A 19,493-nucleotide genomic window follows, 5' to 3' on the forward strand; every position below is an offset into this window, starting at 1 on the left:
AGGATGGTTTTCCAAAAAAACTCTGGTATTTTGGCATCATTTCACTTGGATAATTAATGAATGTGGAGCTCTTCATATTTCAAGTATAGGGAAAAATTTTACAATATAGAGGAAATATCATGGGGGGTTGGACTCACAGTCCAGGGTGTGAATCTTGTCTATTCCTGCCATTGCTTGTTAGATGACCCAGTGAAAGTTAGACTTCTGAGCCTCAGTTTCTTCATCTTTGCCCCTCCCTGGGGCCAGCAGGATGAGACTCTGGTATGAGGCTGACTGGCAGCAGATATGCAGCCTCACTGATGTGGGAATCCTGTCTATGTCTTTCTGTTTGCCCTGCCAGTAACTTCCACTCATGTCTGCCAGTCAGCTACTTGGTAAGTTTTCTTAGCCATTGGAATTGTAGTTTGTATATTTCAATTAGATCGTGCATTCTTTTTGGTTAGAGACCCTGTCCTTGAGCCCAGTGTTGAGTGGCAGTGAGGCTAGCCCTCGTGTGCATCTGTCACAGAGAATTCTCTCTGCCCCTGAATCCAGAGGGACATAATTTGTATTACATAGTAATACAATTACATTTGTAATTCCACCTGTCCATTACATCTTAGACTCCTAGAATTCTCAGTCTAGACCCATTCTCAGATTGCATGCTTTGGGATGGGCCTATGCAAGGGCTGAGAGGTGGTCCCTTGGCCAAGGCCACACTGCTGGTTAGTGGTGGAACCAGGCTGACCCTTAGTTTCTTGGGGCCTACTTAATTGAGGTTTCTTTCTTTGATGGAATATCAATGACCTAATGCCTTGTTCTTCTTGCTGCAAGGCCTCACTCAGTCTTATGACTCTACGCCGACGCCCTCATGTGTGGTGTGAACTTAGCATGACCTTGGTCTTACACCAAGGTCTGTGGCCTGCCCTTAACCTCCCTCTGCCTGCCCTATTCTGTCCTCAGTGCCTTCCCCCAATAGTGATTTCCATTTCTGTGATGACTGTGGTATCTAATGTTTTCATACATTAGATATATACATTTCAAGTATAAACTTGAACCATACGTTTGGGCTCATCTTATGCTCAGATGGAGAATAATTTGAGGGAATTCATAAGGTTGAGTCCGCCACAAGTACTCCCTGGTCGTTTGCCATGATTATTCTATGGGAAGGATCTTGCTGAGGTTAAGACATGCATGAATCCTGGGAAGGAAATAACAGGTTGGCTGTCACATGGACTGCATATCTGACATAGCAGGGTGGGGCAGCATAAGTGCTGGGCGGAGGGCAGAAAGGTCACAGTGATTGCCAGCACCTGGCTAGTTTCCCTGTGCAGACAGGCGTTCCTAGACTGGCCAAGTAGCTCTGGACAAACTGCCACTTCTGGGAAGGGGGGACCTCTTGAGGACACCTGTGGGGCATGGTCAGAGGGATCAACCTGCAAACACACTGCTGAGTTTTTAGGCTTTTGTTTTGGGCTAGTCCTGCTGAGGACTCATGAGAAGGATGTAGGAGCATCAGGTTGACATCTCTGACCCATCAGAAGGCTACACACTGGAGTGGAAGACCGTTCAGCAGGATTGGGGTCCAATCTCGGTTTACATCTCTTCCTATCGGTATCATTTTTCCTATTTTGAAAATTTGCTTACTCTCTTGAGCCTTGTTTTCAACCTCTGAAAATGAGAGGACTAATACCTACATGACTACCTTGCAGGTTTATTATGAGGCAAAAAAAAAACCCCAAAAAACAAACAAACAAAATGCACATGATCTCCTTGGGTCACAAATGCTGCCTTCATTGTTTTTAGCATCTAATCTATAGCCTGGCACAGAGTGGGCATGTAATGTTTTAAAAGTAAAATTCTGTAAACTGTTAGGTGTGTGACAGTGGTTACACATGGTAGTCATTACTAGTTCAGCTAGGGTATTTGACCACAGACTTTGTTCCAGACACCAGAGAAAGGACATGGCATTGGAGCAGGATCATTGCACTGTTGTTTCTAGAGCTCTTGGGGCTCTTCCAGCATGGCAGGTGCCATGCATGCCTTGGAGATGGGACACTTGACAGGGATTGGGGCCCTGGACCTTTCATCAGTTAATATGCCTTCAAGGTGTGTAGAGTGTTTTCCCTCCTACTGTGGGTGCAGAAAGGTGTGGTGTACATTGCTGGCCCACAAAGGAATAGGGAATAGTCTTCCATTTCAGTTGAGGGCACACACAACCATCCAACACTGTGAAAGTCGTGAGTCCTCAGAGAGGGACAGATGTGGGGCTGTGGGCTCAGGCCCTCAAAGGAGGTGCCTAGGCTTCCCACAGGGTGCAGTCTTCCTGTTCATCCAACTCACAAAATTAAACATGAACTGTTAAAGGGAAAAGGTCATCATGATAAAAAGTTCAGTGCAGCCACTGTGGGCCATCTGGGAGGGGGCTGGAGCCTAAGGTGGTAGGGACACAGAAGCAGATAAGACACAAGCCTTGGCCTCAGGAACCTAAAAGAGAAAATTTTAAACCAGTCAGGGGAAGGGCAGTTTTAAATGGGTGTGCTTGGAGGACTCGGGGAGCAAAGATGGGAATAGGAGGGCTGTCAGAGGAGAGGCATTTGGGTAAATCTTGGAAGATTTGGAGAGATTGGGGACAGGTTAGAAGTGAGAAAATGCACCAAGCATGGAAACTCACTGGTTCTTCAGAGAATACGCTGATGGGAGTGGAGTATGGCGGGTGGGTGAAAAGAGACAGCAAACAGATTAGAAAAGAGGACTAGGCCAGACCATGGTTGTCACAGGAGTTTCCTTCTGCAAGCAGGGGTGGCCTGTGGGGCCTCTGATTTTGTAGAGAAGTGACTACTGTTAAAGGGAAAAGGTCATCACGATAAAAAGTTCAGTGCAGCCACTGTGGGCCATCTGGGAGGGGGCTGGAGCCTAAGGTGGTAGGGACACAGAAGCAGATAAGACACAAGACTGAGGTCCTGAGATGACCTTGGCCTTGAGCATAGGAGCCTGTCCCTCCCTGCTTGCCCTTTGTACCTAGCTTGGCACATTGCTCTGCTCATGGCTGCCTTGAGGGTGTCTGTGCTCCAGTGGGTGTTGAAACCTTGGGAGTCGGGCTGAGTCTGGCTTGCTGGCAGGGTCTGGGCACATGGTATGGAGAGCAGAAAAGGTGGAAGCGGCACTGCTAGTCCCCAGTGTCCACTGAGTGGGTTTTGCATGTTTAATGGGCATAGATGACACATTTTTATACTCTTCTAAGATGCTTGGCCTCATCTGGTTTTCCTTGTCCTCCATCCTGGCTGGTTGTTGTGGGCCTCGCTGACCCTTGGGAGGAGGCAAAGGTGGCAGTGAGGGGCAGGTATCTTTCCTGGGGCCTTGGGTTTGGTGGTGAAGTAGGGTGCTTGGGAGTAGGCTGGTGTGGCAAGTGGTGGTTGACAGCTGCCTGCTATGGAGGGAGTGTGGGAGCAAAGGTCAGATGTAAGTTTCTAGCAGTGGTGGATGGGACCAGGGCCAGACCTAAGGCCAACTGAGACGAGGCTTTAGGAATAGGAAGTATGTGCCAGCATTGCTCAGTTTGTCCTTTCCTTAAAAAATTTTTTTTCTAAAAATCATCTTCTGTAGCTTATTGAGCTTTTGTCACTAGTTTTTTTGGACATAATGACTGGTAGAAGTAAGGGTGTCAGTGTACACCACACTTTCTGCCTGGGAAACACCAGAACTGTGTTCTCTCCGTGTTGAGGAAGCTTTAACACACACCGGGTGTGGACACTGACAGGTGCGCTGTGGAGGGAGATCACAGGGCCAGGCTTGCCCTTGGAGCTGCAGTGGAGCTTAACTAACTCAGCAGAAGACAGCTGAGAGTAATTGGCAGATCAGTGCATGTGGGAAAAGTTACTTTAAAGAATTCTGGAAGATACTTAAAGAATTCAGGAGGACGTGTACTAGGGGGTGGGTCAGGCCACCAGTCCTGTGTCACGTGCTTTGACTTTTAGTGGTTCATTCTTGTTATCCGGGCTGCCCTTACCCCAGCCTGTCCTGAGGTGCCAAAGAAACAGAAGTCACAATTTAAAAAAAATTTTTTTAAACTGCTTTTGAAATCAGCTTTTGAGGTATATTCTACACAGTTTAAGTATGCTTTCGGTGTGTTTTGTCAAAGGTCGTATCACATAACTACCTCATCTCTCCAGCCATGGTGTAGCAGAGTGGCTGTCCTAGCACTGTCCTCCTGGCCCTCTGCGGCTGGTCTCCCTACTCCTGCCCTGGCGGTCATTGATCTGCTGTCACTGTAGGTTTTCCTTTTTAGACTCACACGTAAGTGAAATCATAGGGCAGATAACCGTTGTGTGGTTTTGATGAGCCTAGTGCATTGTACAGACATCTGTCCATGCTGTACGTAGGTGTTCCTGGATCACTCCTTTTTATCACTGAGTACTGTTCTATTATATGGCTATAGTCAGTCCATCAAGTGATGGACATTTCGGTTCTTTGCAGTTTTTGTTTATCGTGAATAAAGCTGCAAGAGTACAAGTCTTAGACGTTCCTCTGAATAGACAGGTATTTTGTTTTTAATTTTTTTAATTTGTTTTTTCTTTTTTGGTTGGACTGGGGACTCAGGACTTTGTGCTTGCAAAGGAGGCACTCTACTGCTTGAGCCACACCTCCAGTCTTTATATTTTGGGAGGGATAGGGTGTCAATGTATGTAATCCAAGGCTGGCCTCAAACTCACAATCCTCTTGCCTCAGTCTCCCAGGTCCGGAGTTGTAGATGTGTGCCACCATGCCCAGCTGATGCTTTAGTTTAGACACAGGAGTAAAAATAACCCAGGAGTGGGATTGCTGGGTTGCGCATGTAACTAAGTAAGTGTATATAACTTAGTAAGATCCTAGCATACTGTTTCTAAAGTGGCTGTACCATTTTTCATTTTCACTAACAATGTGCAAGAATTCCAGTTCCTTCGCATCCTCATCATCAGGAGTTGGTTATGGACCATTTTTTGCCATTTTGGTGGGTATATAATGGACTCTCATTGCAGTTACATTTACGTTTCCCTGGTAGCAGGCATCTTTTCATGTGTATCTTCTTTGTAGATGTCTAAACTTAGACCCTGTACACTGTTTTCCAGATTATGAAATGCCTCACCGAAGTGGAGATTCTCATGTGTTGAATGTCTCTTACTAGAAGGGGCTGTCAAGAGAAATTGAACATTTAACAAACAATAATCTGAAACAAGATTTGGAAGGTGTATTCTGTGAAATAACACTGAAGGTGTTCCTGGGAGCTGGGATCAGTCATTCTTACAGAAAAAATTTAAAGGGTCCACAGCCTACAATTTTCTTCCCTTGTAGAGGTTTTAAAGAGACGGCCTCTCTCATAGCCTTGTTTTGGGATGATGGATCTGATGTGAGTGAATGATGAAGCTGGAAGAAGTTGTACTCTGGTCTGAGTTTAAATTTGTGGGCAGTGTTTTTAGAGATTTAGGAGTCAGACTTTCCTCCCAGTTTTATACAGGTGCAGGAACTTGCTTCCAATTACAAACACAATTTGGGTAGACCTAATGTGGGCTTTTAAGGTTCTCCATAGGTCCTTGAGGGTGGTAATAGTTCCAACAATTGCTAAAAAGCTTTCAAAGTACATGTGTCCCATAGGATATATGCTTATGTGCTAGCCCTAAGCATTCTGAAGTCCCAACAAACCTTGGGCTGTGGGGTGCCAGGCCATCAGATTTGTTTGCATGCCTGTTGGCAGCATGGTGGGTGTTGAGGAACTCATGAACTGGGATTCACAAGGAGTTTATAGCCTAGAGTTGCTTCAGTTAGGTAGCTCTGGAGTCAGGTTGGAGTCAGTGCACCATTTTGTTAAAGGCACATGTGTACAACTATACTCATAGACAGGCCAGTGTAGACCTTCAGCCTTCCTAATTAACGACACTGGTAGATTCTGACATATTTACAGAGGTGCAGGAAAAGAGCTATTCAAGGGTTTCCTGCAAAGAAAGCAAGTTATCCTAGTAGCCCAATTTTAATTCATTATTCATTGAGGTCAAGCTATGTGCCAAATGTGGCTCTGGGATGATGCAGACAAAAACATTAATATATTGGTGGGGACCAAGAGGTTACAACTCAGTGCTTAGCACATGTGCGTGCTCTAAGCACACACCTTTCAGTTAGGGTCAGGTAAGGTAGTAGAGCCAGCTGTTCACAGAGAAATGAATGTTTCACTCACCAGCTGTGGTAATATTGTCTCTGGACCTAGCAGTCACTGTAAGCCTCAGGTGCTTCTTGTCCAGCACATTGAAGATAAGGACTTGCAAGAACATGTTAAATGATGTTTGTGGCAGAGAGTTGAAGCTAATTTCTCTTACCACTTAAGAGCTTTTCAGTTTTGTTTTTAAAAATCAATGTCTGTGACCATGTGCTTCTATTTATTTGTACAAATCAGAATCATCTGTCTTTACAACTTGTAAGACTACTGACTCTAAAAGGGCAGGCCACTGGTGTCCATGCACTAGTTCAGCTGAATGGAACTGGCCTCTGTGTTTTCATTTATTCAGCTTGGAGGAAGCGATGTTGCACATTTGAACAGTTCGCATTCCGGTGAGAAACCCTCTTAATCCTCTGCACCCAGGCTGGCTGGGTAAAGTGCAGCAGGGCTGTCTCCTGGCCACTTGTCTTTTTCATCCTCAGCCCTTGCTCCTGCCCATCCTGAGTGTCTACTGCACCCAGCCACGTACTGGGAGGGACCTGCACAGCCCCACTGGCTTGACTTATGTGACCTCCCTGCTTGGAGTCCCTCTGGTCCTGCTAATAACTTGTCACTTTCTTCAGGATGTGACTGTGACTGAGTTACCTACTCCACAGTATCTTAACAGAGCTATCATGAGGCCGTTTGGTCTAAAGTAGAGCACAGTGGTGAACAGTTCTTCTCATCCCATCCTTCTGGAGTATTTGCATGGCAGAGAAAAGACCTGGTCTCTGTCCTAAAAGGAGCCCACCATCTTGTCTTTGTCCTCTAGGGTTCTGTTAGTGGAGAAGTCTCAGTTTCCAACAAGGGACCATTTCATAGCAATCTCAGACAGTAGTAGGAACAATATGCCTGCTTGCTAGGCATTGTGGAATGACCACAGGGTTTTCAAACCCCCTTCCTCAAGATGAAAATAGTGTTACTATCTTGGTTTACTGTTTCTTGACTTTTTTAAACACTGTTTTACCTTGAACAGACTAAAGAAACAGCACATGCTGTCAGAAAGAACAGTAGGCTAAGAGAATATGACATACTTGAACTGAAAGGGAGAATCCCAAGGTAGCTTCTTGACTTACCTTTACCTCTGTGGTCTTGGGAAGTTACAGAATTTCTCTGAGCCTTGGCTTCCACATTGTTATGATAGTACTGCTGTGTCATCCACTGCCCAAGTTGGAGGGTCATGAGCTGTACTGAATGCCCAGGCTCTCCATATTGAAAGTGCTGTGCAGATAGAAGACTTACTTCTGCCACTCTGTGAATCTGCTAATACGATCTCGCCTGTACCCTGACTTTTGGGTAAGTTATACCCATATACACTTTTCATTTCTTCTCATCTATTTTGAGAAATCCAAGCTAGGGAAATGCATTGGAATTCTTAGTTAAAAAAGCCTTTCTAATATTATCAGCTGTTTAGTTTTTACAGATAAAATAGCATTATAGCGCCTCATTCACAGTAGTACGAACTAATCATTAATTGACTTGTTTATATTTTGGGACTTTTAGGTAGAGGTCTTAGTTTCTTCAGGAAAAATAATCTATTGCATTACATATATTTGAGTGTAATTGTACTATTTCCTCTTTGAAAGGATAACTAAAATACAAAGTGTTGTAAAGACAGTACTTTTAAGAATTTTACCTCCAGAACCTCAGAGGAGAAATGACTTATCTAAGGTGACCATATGAGTAGGTGACAGCCTGGATGATGTTCCGACCTTGTTCTAGTAGCCTTTTTCTGCCACCACCCTCATCCTCTCATTCTGTACAACGCACTGTTTTCAGTCCCTGTGGCAAATATGAACCTTCCCAGATCTTGCTCTGTTGCTTGAGCTGGCAGAACTGGGAGAACTGTGGACTTGCTTAAAGCAGAGTTAAGTGCTTTTCATGTTAGCTTCACAGCAGATAACATTCTGATCTGAGAAACATACACTGTTTTCACTTTTATACTTTATGTTGTTTTTCTTTATCTTTGCCTCTCCTTCTCTGAGTCCCTCTAACGAAACACACAGCAACATAAAACACAGTCTTTGTTCTAGGGACTCAGCCTTTGAAGCCATAGTGCTTGTTCATTGTGCCTGTCGATTATGAACAGGGGCTTGCACACCCTTGGGTGCCATTCCTGGGCACATTCTTCAGCATGTATGGGGTGGGTGTCATGTTCTGTTGGGGACCCTGGACCTCGCTCTGTGGTTTCCCAGTGTTCCCTTAAGAGGGAAGAAAGTGTTCTGGGCTGGGTCCGTCTTATGGGTAGGAGGCTCAGCTTCCTCCCTTATTGGGAGCCTTCACTCACTTTCCTTTTTGTCCTCTTCACTAGGGTTTCCACTTTTCTTTGGATAGAAAGCAGAAAGAGTAAACCTAATGGGCCAAAACCCTTCCTTGGGGAGAAACACTCATCTGCCAGTGCTGAAAATAAACAGCCCCTTGCTGACCCTCACAGCCCAGCCAAGAGCCGCCCCTGCCTTTTACTGCACTTCCTGTCTTCCCCTGTCCCATCCCCATTGTGAAGTGACAGAGACCAGACCATCCTTACCTTTGCCTCATGGCTGGCCTGTGGCCCACAGCCTCATCCTGTCCCTGTACCCTGCTCTCCTGGCTTTGCCCACGTTCTCACGTGCCTTGGCCTCCTCCTACTCTCTTTACTACAGCTCTCTAATAGGCAGATGCTGTCTGAGGGCAGGGCAACCTCCAGCCAACAATCTTCAGGAAAAAAATGAACAGGACCTTTCGTGTCTCCTTGGGGGCCTTTGTCCTCTTCTCCACTTTGTTTGCTATGGTTTTGTTTGCTCAGGCCCCCTGTGCTGTGGCTGGACCCCAGCAGAAGTGCACCACCAGCATGTGACCTCTTTCCATCTAGGGCAGTGGAGTGTGGTCTTTTGTGTGTGTTTAGCACAGAGGTCTTTCTTCACATGAAGGGTCCTGAGGCCCAACAAGTTAAGTAGCTGCATTTTGGGACTGGAGGCCAGGGGATGATACTAATCTCCCTATACCTTCTGGGCTCCATTGCACACTGAGCCCTGGGGTTAAATGGGGCGGAATATGAAACCCAGGTCTAAACTGGGAGTGGCATCTCAGTGTCCACCTATCCCCCCCATCCAGGGACCCCACTTATAAAACAAGGCCTCAAGCAGGCCAACCTTGATTCCAGAGTTGGCTGCTGTCAGGTGCCCTGCTCGCTTTGCTGTGTGATCCACTGAGAAGTTGGGGGGCGGGGAGGGAGAGAGTCCTTGCCTTAACCAGGGCATTTTCTAGCTGTCAGAGCTTTCCAACAGACCCATTTGAAAACTGAGGCCAGGAGAGCAAGTAATTGGTTTGTGGAAATGTGGGAATAGAAGCCTATGCCTATACCAGTGGCTCTTACAGTAAGCCTGAGTCTGAGGATGAAGAGGGGATGCAAAATAAGTTGTCGGGAGCAAGAAAGATGTCCAGATGGTTCCCATATACCTTCAGCTCATTATTTCCCTGTGTTCATCACCATACTACTTGGATTGCTGAAAAATACAGGGTTACTGCCTGGGGATGACTGATTGGGGAAGCTGTGGATAGAGGCCAGGCCAATAACTGTGTGTTGTAGAAGTAGGAGAGGGAACATGATGAGGCCTGAGCCTCATTGGCATTGTCACCTCCTTTTGCCAGAAATGGTTTCTCCTTCAGACAGAACTTGGCTTTGTGTGGGGGCTCAGCCAGCCTAAGGGCTCCTCCTTACCTTTCTTTTCTCCCTGTTCTGGTTCTCCCTGCCTCCCATTCTACCCTAGGGCAGTGGGGCAAGGCTTTGGGTGGAAAACAGGTATTCAGAAGTGGAAGATGGAGAAATGGCAAGAGCAAAGATAAGCGGTGATTTAATTTTCCCCTTGAAAAGCCCAAGAGTAGGTGGTATACCCTGGATATGTGCAAATCCTGACCCTACCCCCAGCTCGGCCCACCCTTCTAACCTTCTGAAACATTGCAGTGGCTACCCAAGGTGGTTGGCTGTGCCTGTGCTTCCGCTGAACTGCAGATGCCAGTGAGCTGGGGGACATTTATGTCCATTGGGGTGGCAGGGGCCATGGCAGCTATGGGCTGAGGAGGTGCCCTGAGCACTTTCTTGGTGAATAGAGTGGGCAGCACTCTTGGTGTGGAAGCTGCACATGGCTTTATCACTGGGCAGGGTTAGTGGAAAAGAATTTAAAGGGAGCTTGGGAGGATGGGGGTGGGGTGGGATGAGGTGGAATGAAAGGGGATTATTTCCCCCAAAACACTATCTTGAGGAAGCAGCAGCAGAAGTCAAATGGCTACTGCCTGCCATCTGCTCTGGAAGATGGACAGAGCTCAGACCTGCTGGACTCCCTTGTACAGGGGAAGGAACCTAGAGACATGAGAGGGGTGGGCTTGCTTTTATAAGTGGGTCCCTCAAGCACAAAGTCTCCAGACTAGGGGAGGAGGGAACAATCAGGTGCCTGGTGGCTACTTCCTGTAAGCTCTGCACTTTAGACTGGGGTTCACAGGTTCACACTCTTCCCTTTTAACCCTAAATGTTAAAGCTGAGAAGACAAGGAGCTCCTCTTCACCAGGCTGGCCCCAGGGGACCTCACTCTGCCACTTGCCCCATTCCCCTTGGGGGTAGTCATAGAAGTACCAGGAACTGCTTTGAAAAATTTAAATGTGATGGAAAAAACTTACTAGTGGAAATGAAAGGCTGGCAGGAGCTACAAAAGTATGTTGTTCTGAGAGGGTTTTTCTCATTGCCATGACCAGACCTGAAAAGTATTTATTAGTACAGTCTTGGGTGAAGGGTGTATTCCTAACAGCTACCTTGATTGGTATAGTACACTTACTGCTCTGAGAAGCAGAGGATACTGATCGTCGCTGCTGGGCACCGAATATAGATTAGCAATTTTAGATGAAGAAGTTGGTATTGTTATTCCCAGTTTATAGACAAAGAAGCTGAAGTCAGAGAGGTGAAATCATTTTCAGAGGTCACCCAGCTGGTGAGTGGAGCCTGGTTTAGAACCAAGACTGTGTGATCCTAAAAGCAGAATTCTAAAACTTACCTTCTTCTTCCAAGGCACGCAGCATACTTTTCCCCAGTTCTCATGCTTTAAGCCTCTGGTCACAGTTACAAGATGTACTTTTTGAAAGAACACATAAAACACAAATCTGACAGCTCATGAACACCAGGAAGGTGTCTGTGGAGCCCGCCATGCTGGACAGGGTGAGGAGTGGTGGACAGAGTCCACGGGATGGGATTCATGTTGGGGTGCACCCAGGCAGACTCCATTGCCTCAGGAAGCAAAGTCTTCCTCATCTCCATGTGGGGTTCAGAAAAAAAACTCAGCTATCTCACATCTCCTCTCTCCTGTTTATGTTTCTGAAGTGAAGTTCATGTGGATTGAGCCTTGCTTCCTGGGGAAATAGCCTGGCCTATGATTCCATTGTCTTTTGGGACTGGGAAGATGAGGAAGGCTGACCTCACTCCCATCTGAAGGTCGCCTTCTCAGCCTCTGAGCTCTGCCTCTTGCAACAGCAGGACTCCAGGGCCTGGCTCAGGGTTGTGGCCACTTCGCTGGTCTCTTGACTATCTGTGTCCCATGACCCTTCACAGTAACTGCTGGGCACCTTCTGGAATGATGTCCCCTCTCCTTTTTGTGATTCTTCTCCCAGAGGTAGCCCATTTCCTACCTTGTGTCCATGTTCTTCTGTCAGCCTGAGGGGCAGAGCTCAGTGATGTGGATATGAGAGGTATCACGACTTGATCCAGGCCCTCTTGTGCCCCGGTGGCTTTCCTCTTTTCCCCAGCAGGGAACCAGACAGGCCCTGCCAGGAGCAACCTCGGTTGCCTTTGTGGGGCTGCTTTATGGCAGTCAGTGTCTTGCCAGGGTGCAAAGCTCCTAAGACATTTCTCATCCCCTCAGTACAAATCAGGATATAGAACATTTTGACAGAGGTGGAGTTTGATTTCTCTAAACAGTGACTACAGTGAAGCCCATGTTAGCAGCTGGATATTCCTGTCAGTGCTTGCAGGGACAGGGTTCATGGCAGTGCATCTGGGTAGTTGGTTCTTCTAACTTAGCGAGCCTGAAGGCTCTCTTCATTGACCCACCATTTCTACCTAAGATGTGTGAAGTGGCTGGAGCCACACGTGTTCTTTTATATTTCGCATGTTCATACCAGGCAGCACCATCCACTTTGGTCATAGTGAACAACTTTCTGGCAGTTAACCACACAAAGGCAAATAGTTGCTTAGTGATTCTTCTAGGTTGAGCTTTTGGGATTGTTTCCCACTTTTCTGTGTTGCAGGTGTTATGGAGAACGTCTTAGCAGAACCAACATGTGGGAAAGGAGGCAGTTAGGAGGGTGAGGTGAGATGCCTTGCTCTCTCCTCAGGGTGTCCGCAGGAGTGGAGCTGTGACGCGTGGGATGGTGGGATGGGTTTCCCACCATTGCTTCCTCACCTGGCTTCTTCTTTTCATGGTACTTTCTGTCTGCCTGGGACTTCCAGTGGGTTTGTGCTTCATGAGTCCTCAGCCCTGGTGTCCATTAAGGCTAGATCCTGAGAGCTCCAAGGCCAGTGCTTGTGTCCAGCCAATGGGGATAGTGAGCCCCTCCCCTTCATCCCCTGGAGCCATTTTCACTTTCATCATGTATTCATCTATTTAAATAAACACATTTATCCTGTGGTAAAACTTTCAAACAGCGTCAGGTACTGAGTCTCCCAGCACTGTCCTCTTACCTCCTCTGGAGTCACCACACGGCTTCCTCCACCACCTTCCACAGGGTTTTCTGTGTGTGTTTTCGTATGTGGGACTATACAGCTCTAAGTATTGTCATTTTCTTTATTGTTTAATCTGCTCCTTTGACACACTTTTGTTTGTGTTCAGGGGTAAACAAATCTTTAATCCCCTGCTTGATGGGGGGATAATGGAAAAAGGAAAAGAAGTGTAGGATGTTGAATGACTTTTTATTTGCCTTTTAAAAAATTTTAAAAATAATGTACTCATGTTAATGATAGTTTGAAAGTATAGAAGCAAAAAAATCCTTCAACTTTTCCTGGGTCAACAATGGTTATTTCCTCTTTTTATCTTTATACACATTGTTTATGTGTACACTTGTCTCTCTTTTATAACACTTTTTTCTTCCTTTTACAGTATATGTGCGTGTGTGCACTTTGTGCTTAATTGGTTTGTATAGTGAGGCTTGGACTTCCCTACTTCCTGAGATGGAAGGTGTTTGTTTGTTTGTTTGAGACAGAGACCTGCTATGGTTGAGGCCAGGCCTAGGTGTTTGTGCCAGGGTATAGCCTGGCTTCCTGCCCCTGCTTTGTGGCCACAAGTTGGCAGGTTGGGTGCCCTGTGATGGAGGCTGCCCTTCCGTGAGGGAATGCTCACTGTGCCTCCACCTTGGTCTGGCTGAGATGGGAACAGAACCTGAGACCCGAAAACCATATTTAGGAGAAAAATGAAAGACATGTTTTTCTTTTCTTCTGCCTGCCCTCAGGGTCACCTGCTTTAAGATTAGATTAAGTGGTTCAATAAAATAACCCAGAACCACCTCCTAGCATTGCTGGGAAGCAGCTGGTGCTCAGGAGAAAAACTTCAGACCAGAATCGGCCAGCTCAAGTTCTGGCTTTGCCTGTTCCCATCTTCAGTCTGATGGTCTAGGAATGGGACAAGAGGATCCCTGGGTTCAGTTTACAAATTGTGTGGGACCAAAATGCTAAGTAAATAACTTACCCAAGAGCATACTTTCATTTTGGCAATGATTTCTGGCCTTTCCTCTAAACTCCAGGTGATTTTAACTTTTTTTGTACAAAAAAAGCTTTAAATTAGTTTTTATTCTTGTTCCTATGCCTCGTCATATGTGAATATGCATATAATTTTTGTTATTTTGGGGGTACATGTGACACATGCATGGGAAGCACATGCTGCACTGTGAGCTGTGCCCCCAGCCCACGCATAGCTTAATGACTGTAAGACAGATCCTCTCCCATCATCACCTGGTGTCCTGCATGCACTCTCCTCCCAAGACACTGCAGTTCTCAGAGGTCACCTTGGACCTGACTGGGCAGCCACCTTCTTCTTGCTTTCATTGTAGTTTTGCCAGCAAACAAATAATACAATCTAATTTTGCCTTTGTTTTGAGGCTTTATAGTATAAAATTGCATGTATTCCTCTGCTTTTGACATTTTTGTCAAATTCATTCTTGTCCTGTGTAAGTAAAGGTTATTCCTTTCAATTGCTGTGTTGCTCTCAATTGTAAGAAAACATGGCAGTTTATCCATTTTACTACTGACAGACACTTGGGTCTGTCCAGTTTTTGGCTGTTTGGATGAGTGTTATAAATATCCCTGTGCTTCACTTCTGTTTTATTAGCTAATAACAAAATGTACCCTTCTTGCTTGTCCTTAGGCACACCCATTTTACACAGCTGTGATTTGGCTTGGTTATGTATTTGATATTAATTCTTAATGACACCCGCTCCTCTCCAAGTCTTGCTTTATTCCCAGAAGAAGTAGGTCCATTATTACCCTGGCTTTACACTGCGCCTGCAGACTGCAGTGCAGTCCTTTGCTTCCCAAAGGCCTGTGGAAATGTTTGATGCTGTCATTATTGCTCTGTACTTTCTGCAAAGTTAAGTGTGTGCTGAGACAGAGCTGCCATCTAATGTCTGCGTGACTCTGTTCTGGCAGATCTGCCCCTGGGGCATGGGGCTGGGTGTGTGTGGTTTTGTTTTTTCTACTGTGTTTCAAAACCATCATTCTCATCAGGTTGGCCCTTCATGCACAGAGCACAGGGAGCTGTGATAGGATAGGAGGGTGGAGCAAGAAACCGCCAGCTCAAATGGCAAGGGCTGTGGTCTGCAGGCCTCCTGTACTCCCCAGGGCAGCATCTTTGGGTTCCAAGAAGGAAGTTGGCCCCTTCCCACCCAGGCTGGCTCAAATTGAGAACATAGGGTGCTGGGACCAACTGGCCTTCCACTGGGGCTTCCAGGTTAGCACCAAGGGCTGCATGGTGCTGTGGGAGAAGTGTTTTGTGCAGATCCTCTAGGCATACTTTTTCTGTAAAGGGCTAGGTGGTGGAAATATTTTAGGCTTTTGGACCTACAGGTAAAATTGAGGTTATTATCTACTTACATTTTTCTAGAGAGTAAATAAATTTCTACAAATGTTTACTAATGAAATTTAAAACACAATAATAGTCATAGTATACAGTTTTTGAAGAGTGTGATTCTCTGGAGGACAACATTTCTCTTAGTTGGAATTCAGAGTGAGTCTTTCCCTTTACCCCATCATCACATCCAATTTGAAATGTCTGCTTGTAAAAACCCATAGGTTGTGACTATACAAGCAAGCTGGGGGCCCATGGTTTTCCCAGCCCCTGAGCTAGGTCAGCTCAGACCATGGTGGCTACCCCCACCATCCACCCTGCCGTCATGATGTAGGTACCTCCCTACCAGAGAGGAATAGCCTGGGGTGTTCTTTGGGGCCCAGGAGGAGGCAGACTGGCCTGCCCTCTGATCTGAGGAAAGTGTCACAGAGGGATGCTGACACTGAGCCTATGGAGCAACCTCGAGAGGTTGAGGCCTGGGTGATTCCCCTGGCTAGGGGGCAGCCCTCAGGGGCATGGAGAGGGACCTGCAGAGACAGAGGAAGAGAAGCCTAAGGGGCTGCCATGTTCTGGAACCATTGGTGTCCTGTGTGCCTGGAGCTCTCCAGGAAGTGGCCTTTTTAATGTTTTTCTTTCCATTTTGGTTGAAACATTCCTCTGTAGCTTGTGGCTGCAGTGGTGGAAGGCACAGGTGCGAACAATGAAGAGTGAACAGAGGTGTGAGGGTCCTTCCCATGGTGGGCTCACTTTCCCTGATCCCTGGGCTCACCCATCTCTGCTCCCTGTTCCCATTCACCATCCCCACTTACTGTCCCAACAGCTGTTTATTTTCCTTGGAAACTTGTTTTATAAACTGAAGGTCAGTTTGAGTACAGCTCCTCAGAGTTAATGAGGTTTGGCCAGACATTAGCTGCTGGACCGGCCCTGCTTAGGCCTTTATTGTCTGTTGCAGTTTAGTGTGTTTGTGATTTTTACACACATTGTGGTGCAAGTTTCAGCCTTTTTCCTTCCTTTAAGCTTGAGCAGATGTAGAGATGTGAGTGGCTAATCCGGCTAAAAATCTTAGCCAAGCTGGCAGACTCCTTTGATTTTGGGAGACTTCTAAATCTTTGTTATTCTTGTTGCTTTAAGATCCAAAGCTGTTTTTATAAATAATGGACACAAGATTTTTTGTATTGCTCAGTCTTAAACATTCTCATTTCTCCTGACCAAGTTTAATATTGATTCTGTAAATATGCACTACAGCGAAGGGTGTGCTTTTGAGTAGGGAGGGGAAATGCTTTTCCCTCTTCCAGTTTTAATTAAAATTACCTCTGTGGCCTTGCTCAACTTCACTTCAGAGTCTACTCAACAGACTGAGGCAGAGAGCAGTGAGCGTTTATCCACTTATTCCTGAGGCTTTTTTTTTTTTTTTTTTTTACAAAACTGTTCCATACATGATCAGGGAGGGCTGGGGCCCCTGCACACGTGGGAGAGCACTTACCAGAGTTCAGCTGGGTCTCACAGTGCCGGCCTCCATAAGGAAGTAGGCCACCACCTCCAGCTCCCACTTCGGAGCCAAATTGAGCCAAACTCTCCCACACACACGTGTGTTCTGCAACCTGTGAGATGTCAGAGGCAGGAGAGTTAAACTGCCTGGCATTGAGTCCTGACTGGCCCGTCCCTCATCTTTGGGTTGCCTGTCTCCAGTCTATTTTCTGCCCAGCCTGAGCAATCTCCAAGTACCTCAGTCTGTTCTCCCGCTGGGTCAGGGAAACACTGTGGCCCAGCACGGAGTCCATTCTGTGTTAGACTCTCTGGCAGGCACTGGGATGTGATGAGGAGCAAACGCCAGCTCCTAACCTTAGAATAGAGAGTTGGGGAAAGTAAAAGTATTTTCTGTAACTAATATGTCCAGTGTTACATTTGAACATGTGGTGCTAGTCACATCTGAGTGTTCATCTGGTTCTACTGCAGTGAGCAGCATGGGTCTAGAGGCAGAGCTGGACAGGTGAGGGAAAGCAGTTGCATGTAGAGGTGAGTTGCGGCCTTCTGGCTTTTAGCAGCACTAATTTGAGTTTGTGGAGGAGTTTGTCTTCTGCCTGGTCATTGGTCCAGTTTGCTCACCATCGCTTCTCCATCACCTGGCTTAGTCATTGGCCAGGTGTCAGTAAATTTTCTCAGCTGAAACCCTGTGTAAGCACAGGTATTGTGGGGAATCCTCCAGTGTGTGTCTCTTTCATCCAGGAGGGAGAACCAGGCGGCTTGCCTAGGGAGGAGACTCCTCCGAACCAACTTGCAAGGTTGAAATAGAAGATGGGAGTCAGGAGGAGGCAGGAGAATATCCTAAAGAGAGGAGTGCTGGGAAGTAAAAGGGAAGACAGCCTTGGGAGAGCTACAGCAACTCATTATGACAGAAGATCTGGAGATGAGCAGATGTGGGGGGAAGGTCCAGAGATGATGCTAGAGGAGCAAGCAGGAGTGTGAGTATGAGAAGGCTTTTAGAGCTTGCTAGAGTCGAGGTACTATTCTGAGGACATCAGGAAGCCTTACCAGTGGCCTGGCTGGGAGCTGCCTCCTGAGCCTTCATTGTGCCATCCTCTCTGTTGTGTGAGGTTCGTTCCCTTTCTACCCCACTTGGGGAACTTATTCAAGGGTGTTGCTGAGTTACAGCCTTCTAGAGAGCCCAGGCAGGCTGGTGTGGATATCTTCTGTCTGTGGGGAGGGTTGGGAGGAGGCGCCAGCCCTTTTTTTGTGAAGGGTTTTTTTCAAGATAGGGTCTCAGGAACTATTTGCCCAGGCTGGCTTTGAACCGTGATCCTCCTGATCTCTGCCTCTTGGGTAGCAGGATCACAGGCATGAGCCACTGACGCCAGCTAGAATAAGGTTTTTTTTTTTTTTTTTTTTTTTTTTGTGGTACTGTGGTTTGAATTTAGGAACTCCTGCTTGCCTAGGCTGGCACTCTACCACTTGAGCTATTCCATCAGCTCTGTTTTTGTGTGGGAATGGTGTTTTTTGACTCAGCCCTGCCTTGCAGGGTACTGTTTGGTGGCTGGTGCATCAAGGAGAGAAAGTGTCCAGACTGTGAAGGAGAGTTCAGTGGTGATGTTCCTGGGTTAGTTACTGTTTCAAATCCCCTTTTTTGTCTCACAGGAAGGTCAGGAATGGATTAGAGAGGAACATCTAGGAACGTAAGAGTTAACTCTGTATAAAAACTCTAACTATCTTATGTCAGCCCTTATCTGTCCTTTTCTACAATATGGCAGGAAATAATGTGCCATTTTTAAAAATGGTCATTTTTAGTTTTAGGATCATAGCAAAATTAAACAGAAAGTAGAGTTCCCACTTAATTGTACCCCTACACACGTAGACTTCCCCACTGCCAACGTTCCCCAGGACATTTGTTACAGTTGGGAAGAACCTACATCCACACTGTCATTATCACCCAAAGTACATAGTTTAGGAAGGGTTCACTCTTGGTTGTGTTCTGTGGGTTTAGACAAGAATACAACAGACCCTGATTAGAACTTCTCTTTGTATTGTAACTGTATCAAATATCTGATGGCTTTGTTGCATTAGAACTAGGACTTAAAATACAGCTGTTGAAAACTGATTCCAGAGGTGATGGGAAGGCTGGGAGTTCAGCCTGCATTGCTTTGAAGTGGTGTGCTCTGTTTTGAATGGCAGGCCATTGCAGTGTTTCAAGACCAAAACCCACAATAGGTAATAATCACTGCTGTTCTCAGGGTCTACCTAGGCCAAGCACTGGACTGCCTGTTTCCCACAGTTCTTCACACAGTTGGCACTTTACCCTGGGACTGGCGATATTCTTCAGTTTACAAATGTTCTCTCCCTCTTGTCACCACTACTAAGAGTTGACACTCGTTGCTCTTCTGTGTTAGTTGGGTTACAAGAAATTTTTAGCTCTATTTTTGTGAAAGCTTTGTAGATTCCAACTTTGATGAGTTATTGAACAGTGCTGTTTCAACACCTACTCTAACTTAGGTATTATAAAGCACTGTGTACTACTACTGTTTGACAGTTGATTTGTTAATATTTGCTAAATATTGAACATGTAATAATTGTGTCAGTTTAATCATTCAACTTTAGAGAGTGGGTATTGTTGCGGCCAGGTTTTGGAAGAGAAATCTGAAGTTTGGAAAGGATTAGGAACATGTCTTCTAACTTGGATTTGGGTCTTTCTAAATCCATAGTAGGTTTACTTCCACTGG

At 46.2% G+C, this 19,493-nt stretch overlaps 1 protein-coding gene across 7 annotated transcripts in view; it reads left to right on the plus strand.

The window, feature by feature from the left end:
- Window positions 1-19,493, plus strand: part of Asap2 (ArfGAP with SH3 domain, ankyrin repeat and PH domain 2) — a 154,277-nt gene that overhangs the window by 34,750 nt on the left and 100,034 nt on the right. The window lies entirely within an intron of this gene.

The sequence above is a fragment of the Castor canadensis genome, chromosome 12, assembly GCF_047511655.1.
Source record: "Castor canadensis chromosome 12, mCasCan1.hap1v2, whole genome shotgun sequence".
NCBI classification, from domain to species: Eukaryota; Metazoa; Chordata; class Mammalia; order Rodentia; family Castoridae; genus Castor; species Castor canadensis.